The sequence below is a fragment of the Taeniopygia guttata genome, chromosome W (genome assembly GCF_048771995.1).
Source record: "Taeniopygia guttata chromosome W, bTaeGut7.mat, whole genome shotgun sequence".
Lineage (NCBI taxonomy): Eukaryota > Metazoa > Chordata > Aves > Passeriformes > Estrildidae > Taeniopygia > Taeniopygia guttata.
Genome location: NC_133064.1, coordinates 10689628 through 10705543, shown reverse-complemented (window position 1 = coordinate 10705543; position 15916 = coordinate 10689628). Strand labels below are relative to the sequence as shown.

Below are 15916 nucleotides of genomic sequence, written 5' to 3'. Positions count from 1 at the left end.
CCAAGTACTGAGATGCCTCCGACACCTCCTTGGAAGAGGAATACTGCCACTTCAAACAGGAGGATCGGGACTGTTTTAGTCGGAGTTCTTATATTCTGGCCTTAGCCTGTGACTTGTACAGGGAAAAAGGGAAATTCCCATTAGTACTATACTGTATACTTCATTTGATTCATCCCAATACTGGACACGCTAGCTGGGTTATAAGCAAATGTTTAAATTATGGGAATAATTGGTATTGTAGTTCACAAAATCTATGTTCTCATTGCAAGAAGTATCGACGAGTACTGAATCGATCCCCTATACAGATAGAACTCAAAACAACTGAAGTAATAACTTTGTTTTGTGGATGGGAATTATTAGTACCTGTTGATTGAGAGATACCTGAGGAACAGTGGGAAACCAAAGTTAAGGAGTGCTGAAAATGATTTGCCTGGAAATTATCTAAGAGAAAGTGACAAGGAAATAGAGGGCAAGACCAGATTGGCCTCTGTATTTGCCACCAAGAAGATCAAATACACCTGCTGTGGGTTGCAACCCCATAGGCATGGGAGGTGTGAGTATAAGCCATATTGATTCTCTGTCACTCATTTTTTTGTCTTTTCCCTACTGGGATATTGAAAAAGCCATGCCACAGGTGTTACCAAAAGATGTATATGGAAAGAAATTAAAGTTCCTTTTTTGTTACACACACCCATGTTAACAGCCACTGTTATAACCCATCCAAATTAAGTACCTGCAGGCAAAATGGGGAAAAATATTGGATTACAAGGAACTTAGGAAAAAGTGGTAATAAATGGGGCATTGAATGTCCAAAAGGAGAGAGATGGATTTGTTTTACATTTGATCTTAGAGATATAGTCCAAGATTTGGTAAAAAGGCAATTAGTATACAAAAAGGTGAAACGGGCACAGCAATCTAACTCTGTATTTGCCCTAAATTATATACTGAGTCATATTACAGGACTCCAAGAAGTTAAAGAGAAGATAAAATCAAAGCTGCTCAGGCATTGGAATTAATATCGAGTCAGCAAAGACAAACAAAAACTGTAGTATATCAGAATAGGTTGGCTTTAGACTGTTTAATGGCTAAAGAAGGGGGTGTTTGTGGAAAGTTTAATATATCAAATTGTTGAAAATAGATGACAATGGGGAGGTCATCCTGAAAAAAAAAAATATCAGAAAAAACCAACCCAGGTACTGGTCCAAAAATGGGAAAACAATGTTAAAAAATGAACTGGAGGGGTAATGTATTGAGGATGGGATGGTGGAAGAAATTAGGATTCTTCCTTTTATGTGTTACGACTGTTTTGATATTTCTTCCTTGATTAATCCCATGTTTTATTTGATTACCAACATAGTCCAAAGAATGCAAGTGGATAAGAAATATTGCTCAAGCCAAATGATTTATAAAGAATAAGAGGAGGGATTGTGAAAAATGCATATTTTATGATTGGGTTTTTGCAAATATTAAAATTAATATTATATGTGTAGTGTTAGAAAGGTATGCTGTATTAATTCTCTTTAGTAGTCTGTTAAATATAGTTTTAGGTTATAACATAATGTTAAAATAGAAACTCTGCAATGTAAGATGTCTTTTACTAGCTCAAGAAAGGGGATAAGATAATCAAGAAACTCTTCACAGAGATAACAGACAGGGCCCATAAAGAGTTATGGCCTCCTTATCGGATAAGACAAGCATTCTTCCACCTTCTCTCCACCTTTATGGAACCACCAGGATTAAGGGGAAGAAGTTGACAAAAACCAGAAAAATTCTTAATTTGCAAGGAATTTATGCATCATGTATGAGATATATGAATATGCAACAGGCTATTGCTTTTAAGGGTTATTCCTTTATTCACAAGGCATGTTTTTGGCAGCTTAGTGTCCAAAAACATCTGGATGTCCGTAATTCTTTGCTTTTTATTGTCTTGTAATTGTCCTAACTCTAAATTTTTATTACTCTAATTGTATTACTATTTTTATAACCACTTTATTATTATTAAACTTTTTAAATTTCTAAAACCAAGTGATTGGCATTTTTCTCAGAAATGATTTTTTGATTGATTATAGAAATGGTTTGTATTTTTTTATCTGCTGATTCTTTTGGTTTTAAATCATCTATAACCTATGAAGATATGTGTAACTATTCTGTCCTTCTTCCATTTAAAAGATGATCTGAAATTTGGGTACCTGTAAATCTGACTGGGGCTTGGGAAGGACAGGATGGTCTCTTGCAATTGGCTTGAACAGTCCAAGAGGAAATCCAAATGAGTAAGAAAGGAGTTTGCAAATTTCTGGGTTCATTAATCTTTGCTATTGTTTCTGCCGTAATAATATTAACCACAGCCTCTGTGGCTGTTGCTGCCTTAACTCATTCCATTCAAACTACCCATACCATGGGATAGGCTTTGACTTAAATATCACAATATAATTAAAAACACAAGAAAACATTGATAAAGAAATAATGGCTAGATTAGAGGCTTTGGAAGGTCCTCTTATATGGGCAGGTGAGAGAGTTGAGGCCCAAAAAACTAATCTATCCCTGCACAGTGATTTGGAGCATATCCATAATTCTTTATGTATCACTCCTCTTCCATGAAATGGCACAGAAGAGAATTGGGAGACAGTTAAAAACCACCTCTAAGGGGCCTTTGATAAATCCCTACAACAGAATATACAGTCACTTCACACTCAATTAAAACATCAACTCAGACCTTTACAAATTCTGGAGGAACAGAAGGTGTTAACAGATCTGAAAAGTGATCTTTCTTGGCTAAACCTGAAAAATTTGTTTTCTGGGATAAATTTACAGGTTTGGGTTTTCATTGGACTGGGTTGTTTGGCAACAATATCCTTTTTAATCTTCTGTCTTGTCCTTTTTGACATAATCAGAGCTGTTAAAAGCACGCAAAACCAAGTCATGGTTACCTTAGCCTTATCTATGACCCCAATAAAAGGAAAAAAAGGGGGAGATGTGAGGAAACAGCAAAGCCTGACACTGCAGAAAATTACTGGGAATCATGATAGAAAGCAGATTACACATGATCTGGGAACAGGAAAGGTGTCCTCTTTCCTTGAAGCCTGCAAACCTCAAGAAAATTACCAGTCAGGCTGATGGATTTATTACAGGCCTGCAACCAGCTTGCGTGCGAAGGACTGAACAGAGATTCTCACACTAAGGGTATAAGTACTGTCTTAGCTGTGCAATAAACAGATTAATTTTGCTCTCAGCTTGTGTGTATCAGCCAGAGGCCCTGCAAGGCCTCCCTGGTGGTCACTTGCCTAAGATAAGAAATACCTAGTCATGATGACTGGACCAAGGAAGCCCCTCTTCCGCCTCCAGACCCTTGTTATCTCTCTGTAAGACCATAGGTTATATTCGCCTTGACCCTGGCTATTGGACAATTTCCAACACCTCAGTACCCTGTATAAAACCCCATTCTGTCCAGTTCAGCAGAAGAGCTGTCACTGAACCCCTTCACATGAGCTGCCAATAAAGACACCGCTGTGGAACCTCATACAGCCTTCTCCTCTCTCTCCCTATGCATCTGCGAGGCACATAGCAAGCAAAGAGCTGAAATCACTAAAGAGCTGAATTCACCAAAGAGCTGATCTATCTTAAGAGCTGAGCTGCTTGCTAAGATTGGCCTGTGGCTGGGAGCTTCCCTGAGGGACCTGGACAGGTTGTGCTTATCAGTCCAGTGCTATCCGGGACACCTACGGCAGCCGGGGTTGGACAGATCTCGGGCCCAGGCTGTAAGACTTGTGAGTCTCGCATTCATACGCCAACAAACAGCAGACATTCAGTTCAACTGTCTTTCAATAAACCTCAGGAAAGGGAACAGTCTAGTACTGTAACTACACAAATCACTAGAAGTAAAAACAAAATACACAAATTGCTTGCCTATAAATATTTTATAACTATAGTGTCGGAACTCAAAATGTCCCTCAGACATTTTCAGAGGTTCCAGGCCTTGGTCAGAAGCATTTTAGACCCTGGCAAGCAGCTGGAAAAAGCTGTGATTTTGAGTTTGAGCCATGGAATGAGTTACCAACTTTGAAGGTGGAACAAGCGGTCACAGAGGGTTAGATGGTATAGTAGAAGTAATTACAAATTAGAGGGGAAAATTTTTTAGTATTGTACAGGGGGGTTTTAACACCTGTACAGGGGGGTTTTACTTTGTACAGGGGGGTCAGGAGTTCTAAGATGGAGGAAAGTGGGCCTGATCCTGTTCTTCCTCCTTCTTCTTCCTTGCCTCCATGTTCTTGGTGATGTTGGCACTCACAGATTGGTTTAGAGTAGAAAAGCATGTTGTAACATAGATAGTAGGTATTGGGGAAAATCTGTAAACATATAATACGTAATATATCATATAAAAGATAGCAGCAGCCCTGGGCGGGGAGAGAGATGACGAAGACACCGGACAGTGAGGGTGTCAGGAGTGTGTGTGTCTCTGCCTGGGCCGCTGACCTAGGCAGCCGCAGCGGGTGAAGACAATCTTTTAGATAACTAGCAATAAACTGCCTTGAGACCGAACAACAAGAGGCTGCAGAGTTTTTCTTTGGAAGCATGGGTTGGAGGAGAGACTTTACCACCACACGAGACCCCTAAATCAATCTCAGGGTTCTCACACTATAGAAATTTTAAGGGTTGGGGAAATGTTAAGGGCAAAATATGAAGAAAAACAATAAAATCCTGAGTGGAGAAGAAAATGGTTCTCTCTCTCTCCTAAGACTAGAGGCTATGGAATGAAACTAGCAGGTTCAGAACAAAAGGAAGCACTCTTCACAATATGTAGTTAAGCTAAAAAATTTGTTACCGCATCCAAATTCCTGTAGGTTCAAATGCAACTACATATATTCATGGAAGAAAAATCTGCTAAGGACTATGAACTACTCGGACACTACCTCTGCCTTGGGAAGTCACTAACACTGAAATTACTGGAGGATTCGTTCTACATATTTGTTGTTATGGCTTATTACTTTACAATTCACTTTGATACCTCCTGAAAGAAATTTAGGACACATTTTTTTCAAATGTCAGAATTATTTATTCTCAAGGATAAGAGGATGAGCATTTTTTCACTTAATAGTTTGATTATAAACTTGAAAGAACCATTAATAGAGGGTGTGTTTAGTAAATAAATGTTTGAATTACTGACTTACATCACCATTTACTACTGGTGAGCAAGCATCCCTACAATACAGAAAGAAATACAGTATGATTTTCTGAAACTAACAATTTTTATTTATATAGATTACAAATAAAAGCTACAAAGAGTAAATTGAAGTGTTTTGATTTCCTAGGAGAACAAGATGGAATTTCACCACCTGTTCATCCATCTCCCTTCAGTTATTAACTTCCGAGTCTCTTGGCCAATCCAAATGAAATTTAACAGAGGGTTAAGTAGATACTGGATTCTTAGAAGGTTTGTTGAAGTTGGTAGCTGGGTACAGAAGGAGCCAAATTTGTAACTACCTTCTTGGAGTCTTAACTGAAACCTTTATCCTCTTACAAAGGGTAGTAGTGCGTGGAATAGTCAATTTGCACACATGTAGCTAAGAACTAGCCACTCTACATGTTTCCACCTGCCCAACAAGACATTGTCCCACTTAAAAAAGCACACATGCAAGTGTACTTGCAGTGAAAACACATTGGGATCAAAACCTTTTGTTACTTGTAAAACAAAATCACTATCAAGTTATATGGAATATAGCAGTTTTTAATTGTGATTCACCACTTTATTACTCTTCCCAGTAATAAAGCATTAAAAATGGTTTACGTGGCAGTGCAATTAAAAAAAAAACAAACGCACCAAGCAACACCTAAATAAGCCTCTGAATTCTTCCCTCTCACAAAAGTTTGCTTAAAGTTCACTGTAACTTCTCTCTTTTGTTGGTTTTATAATGTAATCAAAATCTAGTATGCTTCAAATATTCCATTAAGTAGAATAAATGAAAAAACAACATACTAATAAATTTAGTCTAAAAATAATCAAATTTAGTTTTCTCCTTACCAGATAAATTTAATACAATTTACTATTTGCACTTTAATACCCCCTCCCAACAGTAACAATTTATATTTAGGTGTATTTGACATTGTATTTGGTTTACATGGCAAGGTTTTGGTAGTGGAGGGGGGATGAAGGGGTGTTTTTTCTGAGAAGACACCAGAAGCTGCCCCCATGTCCAACAGCTAGTTAGTTTCAGCCAGCTCCATGATGGCAAAAGCTGAGCCAGTCAGCAATATTGGTAGTGCCTCTGTGATAACCTATTTGAGGAAGGATAAAAAAAATGTCTGTGCAACAGCAGCTGGAGAGAGACGAATGAGAGTATGAAGAAGAAACAACCTTGCAGACACCAAGATCAGGGAAGAAGGAGGGGGAGGAGGTGCTCCAGGCACTGGAGCTGAGATTCCCCTGCTGCCCATGGTGAAGACCATGATGATGCAGGTTGTTCCCCTGCAGCCCATGGAGGTCCATGGTGGATCAGATGCCCATCCTTCAGCCTGGGGAAGACCCCATGCCAGAGCAGTTAATGTGCCCTGAAGGAGGCTACAGTCTGTATAGTTGAAACTGGAATAGGGTCCTAGCAGGACCTGTTGCTCTGTGGAGAGGAGCCCCCACAAAAGCAGGTTTTCTGGAAGGACCTGTGACCCCATGGGGGATCCAAGATGGAGAAGTTTGTGAAGAACTGCAGCCCATGGGAAGGACCCACATTGGAGAAGATTGTGGCTTGGAGCCTGGTATGCATGCATCTCTAAAGGTATGGCACCTGGAGGAATTGGCTACTGGAGGGACCAGAGGGTCCAAGAAAACTGCCAATGAGACTGTGGGGTCTGGGAGTGGAATAAGAAACTCATTTATGTCTGTGTTTCTGGGGGGGGGGGGGGGGGGGGGCAGATGGGGAGACTGAGGGGACCTAGGGGCCAGCTACTATGCAGATCAAGTGTAGCTACTATATAGATCAAGTGTCTAAACCCAGCTAGCGTGTGCATGTGAGAGGGGGTCTGTACTAGCAACTGGAGTGGGGCTATGAGCCTTGGAGGCTCATATGCCCAGGTGCAAGCAACTAGGGAGACATGGGGATCCAGGGGCCAGATACTAGATAGACTGAGTGTCTAAATCTAGTTACTGGATGGATCCACATTGCATATACATTTCCCACTAATGAACCTTCATCCTGATCAGCCAGAGAGGGGAAGAGGATAAGGCCATTGTTGCTGTTTGAGTGCTGAGTGTTTCTGTGTTCTGTGTTGCTGGCTATATGTATATGTAAACTATATATGTATTTGTGTACCTACTGGGAATACATTCTCAGCCTTGCTACTGGTTTGATCTGAGAATACTGAGCTGTGGCAGACTTGTTTCTATGGTGCTGCCAGATTCAGCAATTCCCTAACAAGCGATCGGGATGTTTCCCATCTTGATTGAACTACTGAGCACTATAGAGTGTGTACCACTGAAAAAGCCTGATGGCTTTCAGGTCATAGGTTATTCAATTAGTTAACCAAAACAATACTGCAAACTAGTAGACCTGTATCACCAAATATGGGAAATGCTGGTTCTATCTATTTAGTTTTTATCCCCATCCTAAAGCCAAGCACAATCATGACAATTAAAGTAAAAGGCTTTATGGGTTTTTATTTATTTTTCAGGTTTGATAACTTATCACTAGGACAGTGTCTAATTACTGCCTGCTAGCTCTTGAGTTGGTAATTATTAATCAATATCAATCAACTTCAAACAGGAACAATACAATATTTTTCGAAACCTGACTACAGATGGTTTCTAACTATCTGCATTAACCTTCAAGTCTGACACTTCAAGACACAGTTATGCATGTAAATAAGAAATTCTTCAGTCTTGGTAGCTCATTATAATAGAAGAATCCTTAATACTTCTTATAGATACTGGTGAAGGCCTGTTAAGTAAGACCTATTAGTTGCACTATAGTATTTTGCACAAGTAGTCAACACACTGAAGAATCATTATAATTATTTTGGTGTTAAAGGAAAAAGGGTTAAGTAAAACCAGAAGTGGATGAGTGACTTGCTAGTGCCAAAATGGTTGTATAGTTACTGCTTACTTTGAACTAAAATATGGCAAAATTTTTAAAAAGCACAAAGCTATTTGAAATACTTAACAAAAGACATTAAAATTTGAAGTGAATTCTTCCTCCCTCCCTTGCCCTCCCCCCCCTAACTCTCCATATCCATCTAGGGAAAAATAGCAATATTATGTAATATTCTTTAACCTGTTTCTCCACAGATAGCTATCCATACAACCAATAGTTACCGTGAGCTGACAGGTTTATGATATTTCATAGAATCGTATAATTGCTATGGTTGGAAAATACTTCTAAGATCAGCAAATCCAGCCTTCTGGATTGTATGATTTCATCAGAAATTAAATATCATAAAGGAAATTAATTTGATTGCCCAGTTTGTTTTTATTTTCCAAGATATATATCTTTGCTTCCATTTGGACTCAATTTTCAAAGAATACCTTCACAACTAACAGGAACTGAACGAGAACAAAGCAGAGGCTAACAAGTGTGGATTGTGGCAGGAGTCTGTTTCAGACAGGGTAAGGAAGCAGACAAAGTCCTTTTTAAGCAACTTGAGGAAGTCTACCGACCACAGTTCAAGGTCAACAAGAGCTTATACTATCACTTTAATAGTAAAAGACTGAACAAGGAGAAGGTGGGCCTATTGCTAAATGGGATGGGTGATCTAGTGACAGTGGACATAGATGAGGCTGAGGCACTGAATGCCTTCTTGGCCTCAAATCCTCACTGGTGGTCTCCCAGGCTTCTGTGCTTAGAGACAGGGTTCAAGAAAAACTACCAACAGTGGAAGAGGATTGAATCAGGGATCATTTCAAGGAACTTCATCTGTGCAAATCCGTGGGACCAGATGGGCTGCATCCAAGTATACTGAGAGGACTGTCTGGTTTCATAGTGAGGCTATTCTCTTATTAGCTTTGAAAAGTCATGAAGTTCAGGGGAATTCCCTGATGACTAGAGAAGGAAAAATGTTGCGTTCATCTTAAAACAAACAAACAAACCCAAAGTTTCAACCCAGGGAACTTCAGGTCCTTGGAAAATCATAGAGAAAGTCCTCTTGGAACGTTTTATGAGCATGTGAAGAAGGTGGCGATTTGGAACAGTCAGCATGCATTTACCAAGGGACTATAATGTCTGAACAACCTAATTGCCTTCTGTGATAAAATGTCAGGATTTGTGGATGGAGAGCATTGGATGCCATTTACCTCGACTTTAGCAGGGCTTTCAACACTGTATCCTCCAATATTCTCATATCCAAGTTGGGATATTATAGTCTGGATGGGTAGACAACTAGATGGGTTTTAAAACTAGTTGCATGACTGAGCTCTGAGTGGTGGTTAATGGGTTGTAGTCTGCTGGGATGCCTGTGACTAGTGGGGCACTGCAGGGGTCTGTTCTGGGACTTGTCCTGTTTAAAATCTCTATCAAACACCTGGAGGAGGTGATGCCTCTTGACAAGTTTGCAGGAGTTGGGAGGATGAAGTAAATACACTCAAGGGCAGGACTGCCTCCAGAGAGATCTACAGGTTGGAGAAATGAGCTGACACAAACTTAATTCAATAAGGACAAATGTCAAGTCCTGCACCTAGGGAAGAAGAATCCCTGGCATCAATACCATCTGCAGACTGACTGGGGAGCAGCTCTGCTGAAAAGGACCTGAGGATCTTGGAAAACAGCATGCTGAATATGAGCTAGACCCATGCCCTGGCAGCAAAGGTGGTTAGCTGTATACTGGGCTATATTACTGGGACCATAGCTAGTAGATTTGGGGAAGTGATTATCCTCCTTTACTCAGTGCTCATTAGATCACATCTAAAATGATGTGTCAAATTTTGGGCACCCCAATACAACAAAGTAATTGATAAAGAGGATCAGCAGAGGGCCACTAAGATGTCAGGGTGATGGAGTACTTGCACTATGAGGAGAAGCTGAGCGAACTGTGCTTGTTCAGCCTGGGGGAAGGAAGGCTGCAGGGGCACCTAATAGGAGGCTATCAAGAAGACAGAGCCAGGCTCTTCACAGTGTTGCATAGTGGGAAGATGACACAATAGGCACAAATTGAAACAAGCAAGGTTCACACTAACTATAAGGAAACTGGTTTTCACCATGAGGACAGTCAAGCAGTGGAACAGGGGCCTTGAGAAGTTGTGCAGTCTCCAGTCTTGGAGGTTTTCAAGACCTGACCAGAGGAAACCCTGAGCAAACTGGTCTGACTTAGGTGCTGACCCTACTTTAAGCAAGGAGGTTGGACTAGACACCTCCAGAAGTCCCTTCCAACCTGAAATGTTAATTGTTCTCTTTTCTTTTTTCTTTTCTTTTTTTTTTTTTTTTCTTCTAGCCTGAGAAGAGGCTCTCTGAAAATAAGTGGAACAGCCAAAAGTAAAGACACCTAAACACAATGCTGAGTTTGGAAAGCAGCAGCCACTTCATTCTCTTGTTTAGCCTTAGCCTTTTCCCAGTGCCTGCATCAGGAACAGTGCAGGGCTTTATAGAAACATTCTGAGAGTGTTTGTGTCCTGAGCAGGATCAGGCTTTCAAGCTCTGCCACTAGCTCATCGGCAGCAGGTACTGCAGAGCTCACTGCCTGCGGGGGTGAAAGTGACCAAGGGATCAGCAGCTAGGATTCCAGGCGGCTTGCAGAAAACTGCCGCGTGCAATTGTTATTCTCCCTCCTCATGTCCAGTCGTCACCTACTCCGCAGCATGGCGGAACGTCTCTCCAGCGTTTCCCACTGAGTAGTGTGTCTCAAGACGCCACTCCCAGCCTGGAGCGTCGCGACGAATTGATGCAGCCCGGCTACCGTACCGTACACCACCACCTCCCTGCCTTTTCCGGGTGCTCCCTACCCCCCTCCACGCTGCCGTGACAGTCTAGGACGTTCATGCTCCAGAGGCAGCAGCAGTCTAGCCCGGCGCGACCTTCACCACCGACGGGAATCCTTATGATAGAGGAATAAGAGACGAGAGAGAGAGGCTGCACAAGGCGGTCCCGCCGCAGTAGGGAGAGATACGAGCAGTAGTACACCCTCTCCCTGGTGACTCACCTGTTGCGTCTTCCATGCCACCTGAAAACGCAATTTGGAGATAAAAGTTGCCACTGCTACCGACCAAACTGGATGCTGTGTTCATTACTTCACATTTTCGATGACGTAGCAAGTGCAGCACGGAAACACGACTCGCGTCAACTACACGTGACCAAGAAAAAGCGCAGCTGGGAAGACTAAACCCCACCCCATCCCCTTTTCCTCAGCTAATCACAGAGCTGCCTGGATAACAGCCTCGCTCCAGAAGGCCATCGTGAGTGTCATAAATACTCCTCATGCTTGGTGTGCTGTGATTGTGATAGAATACATAGCAGAGTAAAATGTGCTGCACAGCACCATCTGGGAGAGAGTGAAAAAAGGTGAAACAACCCTGTAGACACCAAGGTCATTGAAAAAGGAGGAGGAGGATGTGCTCCAGGCACTGGAGCACAGATTCCCTTGAAGCCCGTAGCAAAGACCATATTGTCCCATTGCAGCCCATGGAGGTCCACAGCAGAGCAGAGATTCACCTGCAGCCCGTGGAGGACTCCACACCAGAGGAAGTGAATGTGCCTTAAAAGAAGCTCTGACCCCATGGGAGAATCCATGCAGGACTGGGCTTTTGGGAGGAAGTGTGGTCTGTGGAGAGGAGCCCATGTAGAAGCAGGTTTTCTGTCAGGACCTGTGACCCTGTGGGGGATCCATGCAGGATCAGTCTGCTCCTGAAGGACTGTACCTCCTGGAAAGGACTTATGCTGGAGTGGTTTGTGAAGAACTGCAGCCCATGGGAAAGACCCACATTGAAGAAGTCCATGAAGGACTTTATCCCGTGGGAGGGACCCCATGCTGGAGTTGGGGAGGAGCGTGAGGAGGAAGGAGATGCAGAGACAAAACATTATGAACCAACTGCAGCCCCCATTCCCCATCACCCTGTGCTGTTTAGCAGGGGAGGGGGAGGTGTAGAAGAGTTGGGAGTGAAGCTGAGCCTTGGAAGAAGGGAGAAGTAGGGGGAAGGTGGTTTTAGATTTGTTCTTATTTCTCATTATCCTGCTCTGTTACAATTAATTGACGGTAAATTCAGTTATTTTCCCCAAGTTGAATCTGTTTTGCCTGTAATTGGCAGGTAAATCTCCCAATCCTTATCTCTTTCTCTCTTCTCCAGGCTGAACAGGCCTACCTCTCTCTGCCTCTCCTTGGATGTCACGTTCTCCAGCCTCCGATCAGCTTGGTGGACCTCTGCTAGGCTTGTTCCAGTATGTCACTATCCTTCTTGTACTGGGGAGCCCAAAACTGGACACAGTACTGCAGATGCAGTCTCACAAGTGCTGAATAAGGGGAAAGGATCACTTCCCTGGACCTGCTGGCTACACTTTTGCTAATACAGCTCAAGATGCAGTTAGTCATCTTTGCTGTGAGGGCACACTGCTGACATCATCAACTTGTCCACCAGGACCCCCAGATCCTTTTTTGGGGAGCTGCTTCCCAGACAGTTGGTCTCTGTCTTGTATTGTTGCATAGGGTTATTTCATTCCAGATACAGGACTTTGGATCTGATTGTGTTTAGCTTCATAAGGTTCCAAGTCATCCCATTTCTCCAGGTGCCTCTGAATGGCAGCCCTGATCTCCAGCATACTGAATACTCCCCCAATTTGGTGTCATCTACAAGCTTGCTGAGAATGCACTCCATCCCATTGTCCAGATCATTAATGAAGGCATTAAATACCAGTACTGGTTCCAGTAATGATCCCTGAGGGACCCCACTAGTTACTGGCCCCCAGCTGGGCTTTGTACCACCAGTCACAACTCTTGAAGCTCAATAGTCCAGCTAATTTTCCATCTACCTTATCATGCCCATATCCCAACAATTTAGAGATAAGACTATATGTGACTGCATCAAAGGCCTTGCTAAAATCAAGGTATAAAATATCCACTGCCTTCTGCGTTTCCACAGTACCAGTCACTTCATTACAGAAAGCAATGAAATTGGTCAGGCATGATTTGCCCTTGCTGAAACCACATTGGCTGCTCCAAATCACCTTCTTATCTTTCATCTCTTTAGAAGAGGATTTGCTCCATAATCTTCCTGGGAAAAGAGGGTAAGGCTGACCAGCCTGTAGTTCTCTGGATCCTTTTTCTTGTCATTCCTGAAAATGGAAGTGATGCTTGGCCTGTCCCAGCCATCAGGAACCTCTCCCAATTGCCATAGCCTTTCAAAGATGAAAGACAGTGGCCTCCAAATGATATTGGCGCCAGCTCCTTCAGCATGCTTGGATGCATCCCATCTGGTCCCATAGACCCATATACATTCAATTGGCTTGGAGAGAACAGGCCTTACCAGTAAAAACTGAAGAAAAAGAGCATTGAGTAAATTGGATTTCACAATGTACTTTATCACTGGGTCCCCTGCCTTACTGAGCAATGGGTGCACTGTAAAAAAAATACAAACTTAGGTCACTTAATAGTTTCAGTGAGCTTTCCAAGAACTTAAGGAGGGAAGTGCAAAAGCTCAGCTAGTTACTACAACCTTTGCTTGACAATAAACCTGTGGAAACTGGTTCTGAGCATGTAACAAAGGATGAAAAGCAGCTCAGACCATTGTCTCTCATCACACAGCCACATGAAGGATTGGCCCACTGTAGATAAGCTTAGGACTGTAATTGGGTGGTAGTCCACCTTTATATTCTATATAACCTGTGTGTTACTTATGATTAGGGCCCCTCAGAACCAGGCTGGGCCACTGCATGCACATTTCAGAAAAGTATTTTCTTTTGCAATTCTGTACTTAAGGGTGTCTGCATCTCCTTTTTTTTAACAATAAAGAATCCTGTGACAGTTTTGGCACCCCAGAAGGGACTTGGGCAACTCACTTGACTACACCAGCCACTACGATCCCCTGCAAGTCAATGACCCACTGATGGCAAAAGGTGAGTTCACCTGTGGAACTTGAGAACAGGGGGTACCATTTGGACAGATCATTTTTTTTGCAGCAAGGAGGTGAGAGTTAATAATAATGAGGACCAGACACAGTATAGTGAAAGGTTCACCTTTATGTGAATTGCTAACCAGTTGGTTGAAAATAGATGGAACCCATGGGTTATCTAAGAAAAGAGCACTGGAACTGCATCCGGATACCTGGCCCACATTGACTGCCATTTGGTGGAATTACAAGCCAACAGTGGCCTGAGGTGGGCAGTTTTGATTATGATAGGCTGTATTTTTTTGCGGCTCAAACTGCAGGAACAGTTCCCAGGGCAAACGCGTTATTGGGATGTCGCCCTGATTCTTAAGATTTTCTAAAGCCTTCTGAGTTTACATTCTGTTAGAAAACTTTCTCACAAAATTTTCTATAAACAACATATTGTTTTGCATTCCTTCATAGGGGTGGAGAAACTTGATGTACTAGTAGTTTGTCCAATGTCTTTGGAGAGGTGACCTATTCACTCTCCAATCCACTGTCACCTTTGGAAAAGTATAAAAGTTGGAGTCAGAAAATAAACTTTCTTCTTTGCCTTGCAAATAGCAGTGGCTTGCGTTGTGCTTTCATGTGTCCTATAGCGACATCGGTATATTTAAAATAGTTATGTCTGGCAATGGAAACTTCCCCCTCCAAAAGGGAACCAATCTTGTGGTTCCTGTCAGAATGGGGAATTTGTTCAAACCTTTCTCCTGAAGTCCTCCTCTACACCCATTAATGCTCCTCCTTCCCCTGTAATGTTACAGAAAAGAGAGTCCAAGATGCAGGCAGGGGTAGTGAGAAGATAGAAGCATCCATGTGTGTACTCAGGGGATCTGCAAATGTGTGTGTGCACATATGCTTTCACTAGTGAATTTATATGCCTTTCAGCTCTCTGTGTTTATGTTTTATTTGAATCCTAGTTTGTGTGTGATGTTAACAACACCTTTTCTGTGGCAGTCTGTGTGACTGGCTGTATCAATGTCCTGTATATGTCCTCTGTGTGTGTGTGTGTGTGTGTGTGTGTGTGTGTGTGTGTGTCTCAGATACATGCTCAGCTTCACTGCTGGCTGAGCCTGCAACTGGGAAAGTAACAGCTGAATCCCTCAGCCTGGGCAGAGACTCTGAATTCCTTGGGCTGGGATCCAGCAGCTGGGCATGAGAGTTCTGGCCATGGCTGCTGGAGGAGGCAGCTGTGCTCTTAACATCCCTTAACATTTTCATAGCCTTCACTCGATCTTGTCATGTTGTGAGTAATACTGAGATTACAGATATGCAACTCTTATGTGAAGGGTACTGATACATTGCTAATGTGCCTACAGTGATAAATCTGTAACCAACTTTCTAGAGCTTTATGCAAGCACCCAAACAGGACCTGTGCTCATAAATCCTTTGATTAATTGGAACAATTGGACTGAAAATATGTTTACAGAATATTAGAAGGACAATATGATGTGTAAATGGCTCAAACTGTAGGAGTAGTGACTGGGATTTGTAGTTTGGAGGATGAAAAGAGAGGCTTACCAGAGTCTGTACAAGACTTCCTGTAGGTAAGAAATCACTTTTACCTATCAAATTGATAATGGTGTTGGCTATAAAGCCAGAGGAAACCTGAGGGAATCAGGCTAAGGCTGAGGTGTCTACAAACTGAATTTCCAAATTTGTGAATAATCGGGTAGAAAAGGGAAATGCACAGCTGAAAAGAAAGAGCCTCATCTTGCAGATATTTAGACCTGATGGAGCCAAATAGTAGACCCAAGTAGTACAGAGGAAATCATTGAATTGTAGAGGAACAAACATAACTCAACTCTGCCAATAATATACCTAGTGGAAATGTAAATCACTTGTTAGACAAATGCACTCCATCCTGCTTAT

At 42.3% G+C, this 15916-nt stretch overlaps 1 protein-coding gene and 1 long non-coding RNA gene across 3 annotated transcripts in view; one reads left to right on the top strand and one right to left on the bottom strand.

Annotated features, from left to right (window-relative positions):
• Nucleotides 1-11268, bottom strand: part of LOC116806904 (mitochondrial nicotinamide adenine dinucleotide transporter SLC25A51-like) — a 50492-nt gene extending 39224 nt beyond the window's left edge. The window contains exon 1 of one of the 2 annotated variants that reach the window (XM_072923033.1): nt 11110-11268. The gene's annotated coding sequence lies outside the window, so the exon portion shown is untranslated. The remainder of the gene's footprint in view (nt 1-11109) is intronic. The other variant, XM_072923034.1, reaches the window with a different exon arrangement.
• Nucleotides 11224-14605, top strand: LOC140682116 (uncharacterized). The gene is made up of 2 exons (XR_012053363.1): nt 11224-11362; nt 12251-14605. It is a non-coding gene; the product is annotated as an uncharacterized lncRNA (long non-coding RNA).
• The last annotated feature ends 1311 nt before the right edge of the window (nt 14606-15916 follow it).